Consider the following 8943-nt stretch of genomic DNA (forward strand, 5'->3'; position numbering starts at 1 on the left):
GATGCCGGCTGATCTTCTCGTCGTACCTAAAAGCGTTCCGGGCAAAACAAAACGGCATAGGTATATTGAGTTCGTGCACAAAAAAGGCCCTGGTCGTCGACAAGGCACATAAGGCAAACCTTCGTCAAATTCTCCGACAGCAACCACTCGCCGTCGCGTTCCAGTTACAGTGCGCGTCTACCATGCTACCGGGCGCACCAGAAACGTTGGCTTTCCCGTCTTCGTATGCTGCGCGTGGAGTTTTTGTCTACCCCCCATTCCTGCGTGACGCTTCGCAAAAGTGCAACTGGGGGCCAGCACATTCCGAGGTAGTTGGCCCTAGTCCCAAGAAAAGCTGTTTCGCAGCACTGTAAGGTCGTTCAAGGTTGAGCAGTCGCCTCCTGCTGAGCGCCTACCAAGCGAGGAGGCAACGTCGGACCGGGGCTGCCATAGGAGAATAGAGCCCATGAAGTGCCTCCACCGGCCGTACATGAAGCCATTTGCACGGACCGTACGATTGGATGAAAATGACGACACCTGTAGGGGCTCACCGATTGCATGAAAACTACGACACCTGCATGAGCCCGACGATTGGCTGAAAATGACATGAACCCGAAGGAATGAATGGGTTATAAGCCAGAGAATCATGGGAAAGAGAGAGACGTTCTAGCCGCGGGCCACAACGTCTGATTTGATGTCGGTATAACGACGGCTTTGTTACTGTTATTTGGCTTTTTATATTCCTGTATATAATGTAAATAAACCTTGGTAGTGGTGAAAAAAATTAGTTTATATGTAAAATGTGTTATGAAAGTTTATATAAATAAACCTTCGTTTCTTTATGTCCCCATCAACGTCGGTCAACTCCTGCCCGCAAGGGCAAGATGAAAAAACTAGTGGCAGCGATAAGGATGAAGCTTCGACCAAATGAGTCCGGAGAAACTGGAAACACCAAAGTAGAATGAGCCTTTGACCCACGGAAGCCTTTACAAATGGGAACGGTAAAGTGTGAGCCTTCGACGTACGGAGTCCTGACAAAGTGGGAGTAACAATATGGATGAGCCTTCGATCCATAGAGTCCAGGAAAACTGGGAACAGTGAAGAACAATTAGCCTTACCCCCAAGGAACCTTGTGCAACTGGGAAGAGCTGACCGATCCGTGGGTGAGCGTGTGGTTCTTTTCCTTTTGAGTCTGGAGACATCAAATCTTGTGTTTATTTGGACCGTTGTTTCAATCAAGCATTCGTAGCATATTTTGAGTTTGCACAAATTATTTAAGGGATCAGTCCTAACCACCTCTTGGGGCAGCTGCAATGAATCTTCGAAGGCTAATGACGCTACACACGCTGTTGGTGTGCGAGGAGTTGAGGCGGACGATGCAATGATGGGGCCAGCTATCAAAAAGGCAAATAAAAAAAGGGACGATGAAAACGAGAGAATTGAGACTGCTAGGGATGTGGTTCAAAAAACAGTGATGCGCGAGCGAGAACATCAAAAGCGCTATCGCATGAGTCAAGAGACCGAGCGAGAACGTCAAGTGCGCGAGAGTGAACGTGAGCGAGAAAAGCAAAACCCGAGAATGTAATGGCCACATTCCACAAAGACATTCAAGATGTGCATCAGTTAAATGCCCAAAGACAACGGCTGCCTTAAAAATCTCTTGGGAGTACGCAGGGAATGTCGGAGGAGGTCGCTAGCAGATTTCTGTCGAAAGCCGGAGAGAGGAGTAGGACCTGTGAGGTTAGCCGCGCACTCGCATATCAATGGGAATTGTTAGCTGCTAACGATGCCTTTGTGCGAAGAGAGGCTGTTGAAGGCCGTAGTTAGAGCAACAAAGTGCTGTGCCAACAGAACAGTCGAGACAGCTAGGTCAGCAGTGAATGAATTAGAACAGTCACGGTGCGTGTGCGTCGCTGGTAGTGTTACGAGGCTGTTAACGACGTTCATAGTGCCACTGACCACCGACAGGAGCACCCAAGTCAAGTCAGAGCTGCATGCCGGAGCGCAGTGGAAGCTGCACGATGCAGATGAGGGCAGTTCTCAAGAGTTCAAGCTGCCTAGTCCAAATACAGATAACAGCATTGTCCGGAGGTCGGCGAAACTAACCGCCAGTCTAGGTAGTCGAAAGAGCGGTCATCCAGGTACGAATCATTCAGACTGTGCGTGTAAGCCAACAATCAAGACAAACGAGCCGTCAGAGTGAACGCTGCGTAGCTCGAGTAAAGGCTATTTCATTGTACCACAGTCAGTTAAGCTGTCCGCCAGTCGAGGCAGATAGAGAGATGATTTAGGTACAAATCACTCAGGCGGTGCAAGTGATACAGTGAGCCGGGCAGACGAGATGTGTAACGGCCAGCACGACGATCGAGAAGAGGGATTAAAAGTGAGTTCGAGAAGAAAGTGTCGTAGAAAAAAGCGTTCTCAAAATACGAATGCCGCAGTAGTGTGACGCAGCCTAAAGAATTGAGAAGCGTAAAACAGCGTGAGGGGGGCGTAAGGAAGAGAAAGGTGTGATGTCCGTTGGCAACGTTTTCTATTCAAGCACGTCCAAGCCACCAACCTAAACGAGTCATGGAAGCATGTTCTGCGCGAACATGGACAAAAGGCATGAAGCTACTATGGCTCCAGTCGTTTTGTTATTCTTTATGGGGAGCAGCATGTAATGGGGAGGAGCGCAATGTGGAAGGACGAGACCTGATCAACTGGGGTCCTATTTACATGTCGGCAAGACGCAGGTTGACAGTTAACTGTAACATTCTGAAAGAACTGATGGAATATCAGACTGTTTCTTGTCCCTGCACAGCCAAAATGCCTTTCGAGGCGGGACCGCTTCGTGTGCGGCCCAAAGATATGCGTATATCGTAGGGCCTGCCAGAATTTAGCTGAGTGGTCTTCCAACTTCGCAAAATCATAAGCTCGAAGAACGCACTCCACGCTGTGCTACGGCGGCTACTCTGGCTCGGTCTTTCCTGTCTCTAGGTTGATGTCTGCAAGCGACTTCACTTTTGGAGCAACCCGTCCAGTCCAGAAGCCTAGGCATGTAACTTACTTGTTTTTGCTTCTAATTTAGAATGAACGGATAAGACTTCATTTGTAGTGAGTAGAAAAGAGGATCTGCATTGCCCGCGTGATGTTTGCGTGTACCTGCGTAAAAACCAGCTACAAATGTAATAATATTGTGCGCAACAACACAAACATTTCGTAGACGTTTTTGTTTGACAATTTCTTGAAAACGTCAAAATATAGGTGGTAAACACAGTTGCCGCCCTGTCTGTGATGTGTGGTGCGTGACATGGGGCGGTGATCGGGACGGTCAAGAGCAGACGACAATGAGTGCACGCGCGTCGAGGCGGATTCCATGCTGGAAGAAGGAAAACAACTACGCCGAAGAGCGTCCGGCACGAGAACGCGCGGCGCATGAAAAACAAGAAGAAGAAGAAAAGCAACCAATTAGGAAAGACCACGGGGAGTTAGGCAGCCAATCGGAAAATGCCAAATCGGCCAGATCAGAAGAAAAAGCGTGGTGCGCTGGCAGAACGAGAGGACACGCAAGGAGACGCAGAGGAGACGCAGGCGAGACTCCAGGAGAGTTCCAGGAAGCGACGCCAGGAGGAGATCAACCACCGGAGCGGGCGTTGAAGACGGGCCGTCGGGTTCCGGACCTGAGCCACCAGGACTTCACCCGACCGGGGCCTCCTGCCAACCTGTTCCTGTGCGTCGCCCGTCTACCTGAGCGTGCCGTCAGCTCATCAAGGCCGGTGAGCTTCTGCGCCTGTGGGCAGGTCGAGAACAGTCGGGCTACGGGCCCGAGTTCTACGCCAGCTGCCCGGCCAGAACGCCACCCCCGTCGGTCGTGCCGCCTGCTGCCCGAGGCCAGCGTTGGAGCTTCTGTGCCCATGGGCAGGACAAGAGCAGTCGGGCTACGGGTCCGAGCTCTACACCCAGCTGCCCGGCCAGAACGCCGCCGCCGTCTACTCGTGCCACCAAGCCGCCTGCTTTACTTCTCCGAGACAGAGCTGGCCAGCTCTGGTCGCCCGGTCAACCAACGTACACCACGACCTTTGGTGAGACCGGCGCCACTCCTTTCGTCAGCTTGTCGCCGCGTCACCGCGTCGAGACAGTTGCGTGTCCCTGCCGCCGTGGCAAGCCCGGACTCGCGCACTACTTAGCTCCATACTAGCCCCAAGTGTGTTTCTTTCTGCGATGATGTCTATTTGAGTGTTTCTTTTATGTTTTCTATTTTCTTCTATTTCTTTTAAGCTTTTTTTTGTTCCATTAAATGTTTGTGTGTGTGGTCGAAAAGAATGGCTTTGCCCTCAATTGGGTTCTCGGAGGCTCCGCCTAAGAGAACCGTTAAAACATTGGAGTGCACGAACCTTTGCCCCCAAATTAGGGTCATCACACTGTCAAGGCAGAGCGATGGGCGACTGTTGCAATTTGTGAGCCGGGCTAACGGCATCGCCTTAGTTCTCAGAATTGCTGATGGTGGGACTCTCTTTTTCGTAAACTTCTCAGATAAAAAATTATGCCTATAAAAGAATATCCACGCGCTTCGGGAAGTGCCCACACAAGCTGTAAACACCACCTTAGTGAGCTTTGCGCTGCCCCCTAGCAAACTGGGTCGTCAAATATTGATCATCAGGGCTTTTAGACTTTCTCAACCTTTTCAGTTATTCCAGCCGATACCTACTCAGAAATATTACCACATATTTTGCCGAAGATAGTTGTCCACGTATATAGAGCATGCTCCGTGGTGTGGGTAAAAACGGATATTTCCTCAAATAAATCACATGCGTGTCGTTTACCTCGTGCAACAAAATTAATTGTAAATTTGCACCACTTCACTGGAAGGTTTTCTTTACGTCATCAGGGGTCTGTATGTATGCCTCTGCGTATATGTCCCTTAGTGTTCTGTAGAAAACGTCGCCAACATATCTGATTAAATCGCACCGACCGGGAGCAAACCTGGAATGCAGGTTGTCAATATAACTAGCTGACGTTACTAAATCCACAGGACGTCTAATATCACGCTGTCGAGATGGCAAATATGTCAGGTGAAGGTCTCATGATATTTGCGGAAATTTATGGTAAAATATAACCTCTTCAGCTGCGTGTTATGAGAAAAGAAAACGCTTTATTAATGCGCTATGAATTCTTCAAACTTTTGACCCGCTACACAAAACTGTCTCATTTATCACGCCGTAATCTTTGTCACGCAGGCCTACATGCCTGCGAGACATGTTTGCCTGCTGTTAGAGAGTTTGACAGTTTATGTCATCTCATGTGAGCGACACGACAGAAACGCAAATATTATTTATCCTTAATGCGTTCTTTTTATTTTTATCTGTGCGCGAAAGCGAATATCGGAATGAATGAATGAATGAATGAATGAATGAATGAATGAATGAATGAATGAATGAATGAATGAATGAATGAATGAATGAATGAATGAATAGTTGAAACTGAATGAATGACTGAAAATGAATATCTGGAACGTGAGCGTTTAATTAATGCGTAGTCTTGTTATACTGATAAACGTTGCAAACTTATTCTGACATGAGATGGCGCATTATAGAAGCATGATTTATACCTGGCACTACGAATATGCATTCTCCAAGCGCAATGAGCCACCTTGGTTAGTACTATGAATTCTTTGAAGAACATCTTCGAATGTGCATCTTTGTTTTCCGTTACGAAGGACCATTGTGCGTGGTAAGTTGGCCATCCCGTTGCAATCGCGTGTTTCCCTTATTACTCATGCGTTTTACGCCACCTATAACTGACACCTCTCTTGTCTACGCAGTTCCCAGACATACGCGGCTTTCAAGATGAAGTACTACTCTTCAGTCATCACTTTGCTTCTAGCGCTCGCTGGTATGAAATTGCAGAAAGGAAATTCAGAACCTCGCCTGACACATTTAGACTGCTGCTTGTAAACTCAAACCTTGGGAATCCTGGTGCGGTTATTCTTGGGCACAATACAGTAGGATTGAAATGTTCTTTTTTCCTTTGACTTTTCCCTAAGCTTTGTCTTTGTTCGGGTTCTTCGTAAGCACATTCTGACGTGAATCGCGAGATGATGTAGCTCACGCATGTGACGCAGATCTCACGTAGTGTAGGAATCAGTGCACGTATGCGACGTTTTGATGACCTAAGGGATCAAAAGGGCTCATACGACTCGATCGGAAAAGCTTGAAGATTGCTTTCACGAAGGCATCACTTTGCCACGAGGGTGGCCATTCCACATAAGGGGGATTTTTATCCAGGAATATAACGTTCTACTTCCCTAGACACGACGTGCTTCGCCTTTGACAAATGCACCGCAGAGATGAAGGGCGAAGTGAGACGCGCAGGGAATTTCGGCGACGAACGCGTCCCGTAACTTCTGTTTCTATGGTCACGTGGAACATCACGCGTGCTCAATATTTATTAGTAAATTGTCGCTACGGGACGCGCCTAGTACGCCAGCGGTTTCAGAGCGTTAGTCTCCATGAGAAAAATTTTTAAAAGTGGTTTACTCTATTTATGTTAGACGAGCCCTAGTGCTAACGATTAAAGGTTTGGCCTTCTGCGCTGCGAGTTGAAGGTTTCAAGCTAACCATTCAACGCGTAATCTCTCTCTATATGTCTCTCTTGCGCTTTGGCTTGTGGCTTTTCCTGTTCTTCTCCGTGTTTCAGAGTAAGGTGGAACGCTAACTAGCCTGTGCTCTCAAAACATGCTGCATACTTAAGACATGTTTCAATTCCGCTCTCATTAAACCATTAGCTTGCAAAGCGCAAGAAAGCAGACTGCTACTGTATTGTATATAACGTACTCGTGTATGATATATATACTTATATATATATATATATTATGAGAAGCCAACAACCACACAAAGGACAATATAAGGGAAATTACTTGTACTGAATAATTGAGTTAAAGAAATGATAAATGAATGTCTATAAAAGCGGATGAAAAATCAACTTGCCGCAGGCGGGTAACGATCCCACGTCTTCGCATTACGCGTGTGATTCTCTAGCCAAGACAGTGACCGCGGCGCGGTTCTCCCGACCACTTTCCTGTGTATTTTTGCCGTGCTACTAGACCTCACCTTGGGAGTGTTAGTCAGCACCACTAGTCGCATACCTTGGCGGCGGATGTGAAACATCGTTTCTGCTGAAGGCGCCACGAATACGTTATATTTGGGTGAAGGAAACTATTTTGGGGTGAAGGAAACTTTGGGTTATTTTGGGGTGAAGGAAACTGGTTAATAAACCCAGACATGCTACGTGAAGGAATCAATGTTGCCGGATTTGATACCCTCGTTATGTAATTATTAATTCTTTTTTATTTCAGTGATTAAGAACAAGTAATTTCCCCCATCTTGTCCTCGGTGTCTTTCTTTTTTGGCTTCTCATGATATGATTAATTAAAATCGTGCTCCTCAGTTAGCCCCCCATTTGTTCTCCTTCATTATATAACGAGGGTCTCGAATCCGGCAACATTGATGCTTTCAGACAGCATGTGTGGGTTTATTGTCTCTCACCTTGCTGCCTTCACCCAAAAATATCACGTACTCATGATGCCTGCGGTAGAAAGGATGTTCTATATCCGCCACCAAGGTTTGTGAGAGGGGGCTGGCTAACGCTACCAAGGTTAGTTCTGGTAGTAAAACGGTGATTGTGGCCTCATTCTTTCCTTCTATTGATAAGCGCACGACCCAACGCGCTACGAAATGTAGGGACACAATTTCTTCATTTATGCAAACATCCGCGGGAATCCCTTTTGTTGTGCTCTCTTTTCGCTCAAACTTCCAGTGGTCCTGACCGATAGCAGTGGAAGAAGCAAAGTAGTAGGCAGTGCAAATTCCCTTACCGGTGCGGTTGCTTTGGACGCCAATAAGCTTAAGAATGGCCTCGGTAAGGCAACACCTCAGGATCCACCGTCGTCACTGCCACCAACACCACCAAACCCAGAGGATGATGCGGATAATCTAACAGAGGAGCGGGCAGATGAGCCACCAGAGGATGATTCAGGTGACCCAGTAGAGGAGGAAGCAGAAGACCCAGCAGAGGAGAAGGCAGACGACCCAGCAGAGGAAGAAGCAGATGACCCAGCAGAAGAGCGCGCAGATAACCCTATTTCTATGGGATCTCGGCTGCAAAGACAAGATCCAGTTCAGCTATGTAAACGATGTCATACTTTAGTGTGTATGCTAAGACCCACTGGCCCGTTTATTTGCCTACCTAAATGTACGCGACAAAGGGCAGAAGGTTAAGAACATGCGTTAGAAGGGGCCAGGACATGGTTGTAGAACTATTCATAGATGAGAATTCACAGCCTGATAAGAAAGGGTTCGACAGGGTTATTTACAGAAAACAACTTGCGCTATCTACTCACATTAAAACTGAAAAAATCAATTTTCGTATAGTGCCTCCAAGCCACGCCCACAATGGAGTTTCGTACAAATACTAGAAGGAACTGTAGCGCTCGTGTCTGCGACAGCTGCAAGCTGGGCTGTTCAGCCAGTATGACAAAGGTTGCTTAGTACGCCTTTTTGACGGAACTTCGTCCTTCTAGCTTCAAACGGTTTCGTGACTATGCGAGCAACTGATCATTTTCAACAAAGTACTGCCTTATAAATTAATAGACGTCATTAAAATTGTCCGCCAGCACTATTTGGACACATAGCTTCGAGCACAGAAGCCCGATATTCAAACCATTACACCACGGATAGATGGGTAAGCAGAGACGCTGCAATTAACAGCATTTGTGCGTGTTCACATTCTCTTAATGCCTTCTGCATTAAAATTTGGGGCGGCCAAAGCCAGTAAATCACAATACACGATGCCACAATGACGTCTTAAGCCAGAAGCACGAAGATTACACGAATTTATTTATAAGACCTGGAGGCTAATTCATGAAGGCTAATCCCATGGGGGTTGAATGCGCGTAGCGTCAGAGTTCCCTCTAGTATTCATTGT

Source organism: Dermacentor andersoni, chromosome 3, assembly GCF_023375885.2.
Source record: "Dermacentor andersoni chromosome 3, qqDerAnde1_hic_scaffold, whole genome shotgun sequence".
Lineage (NCBI taxonomy): Eukaryota > Metazoa > Arthropoda > Arachnida > Ixodida > Ixodidae > Dermacentor > Dermacentor andersoni.